Below are 1241 nucleotides of genomic sequence, written 5' to 3'. Positions count from 1 at the left end.
AATGCCATCAGGTTCTCCGCTACAAACCCACACCTCTGTACGAGTATTTATTTATTTGGTTGTTTTATATTGTCGCATATTTCTTGTTGTATATATCTCAATCACTGTATAATCGATGTTATAAAGTATTAAAGCTTGTTTATTGGTTGTTTTGTAAGAAAACAAATAAAGGTCCTTTTAAGGTATTGATTTCTTCAGGTTTCTTCTTTGGTAGGGAGGGTAGCTGGAGTTAATCTGGTTCCTTGAACAAGGATGCCTTTAATAATCTGAGAGGTTTGTTGCCTATGAAGGTTTTCAGCACAATCTTAAATTTGCATTCTTTGATATAAATTTAAGTTGGAAAATATGACTTTTTTTTTTGCACTTTTGTATTTGTTTTGTTCACCTTTAGGAATAAAATCAAGCCAACCAGAATGGTTACTACATCCCATATTTACATGTATTGTTACACGGTGACCTCTACTGGCTACAGTAATGATGACAAAAGAAAAGGTGGAAGTCAGGTGATGTAGTGTAAAGAGCAAGAAAACCAGAATATGGAGGAGGCGGGGTGGATGGATGAGGAACATAAATGCAGGACTGTCACCCATAGTCGCCGAAAAGTCAACGCTGACTTATCTTACAGAATGTGCTTAAGTTACATCACGCACCTCACACGACGAAGGTCCAACATTCCTGTTTCTTGGACTCTCCAACGGTTAGAAACAATGTTTTGGAATTAATTGGATATCGACCTTTTCAGTCACTTATGGTGCGGCTACATATATCACCACTAATACGAGGTCCAGACACACTGTGGTGTCTCACCTTCCATATCTGCACATTGTTTGATGTTGCTTGTACCCATCATCCCTTGTTCACAGCTGTTCATTGAGCTTGTTCGAGTTTGCAGTGCAGATCAGGAAGTGACAGAGCTAAAGATCTTCAACATGGCCACCAGTCCACCACCTGAAAGTACAGATTCAATGAAAGACAATGAGACAAACACATAATCTGTATTCTGAACATCTGTATTCTGTGATAATGGCAGTTCTTATTTATTTATGACAGCGCAGGAGGTTTTTAGTTTGTGCTGTTACTTCAGTGGGGGAGTCGTCAGCAGCAGGGGCCATGCAAGTTCATGGCCAGCGGGTCGGGGCCACGGGGGCAGCGAGGAAATGAGGATTAAAAGATTAATGAGGCCGCATTAGCTCCGCACCAGTTAGGATAACTCTCTGCCAGCCAGCCTCTCGCTGTCTGCC

The sequence above is a fragment of the Chelmon rostratus genome, chromosome 24, assembly GCF_017976325.1.
Source record: "Chelmon rostratus isolate fCheRos1 chromosome 24, fCheRos1.pri, whole genome shotgun sequence".
Lineage (NCBI taxonomy): Eukaryota > Metazoa > Chordata > Actinopteri > Chaetodontiformes > Chaetodontidae > Chelmon > Chelmon rostratus.
The sequence above is the reverse complement of the archived record's forward strand: the minus strand, read 5'-3'. Positions refer to the sequence as shown.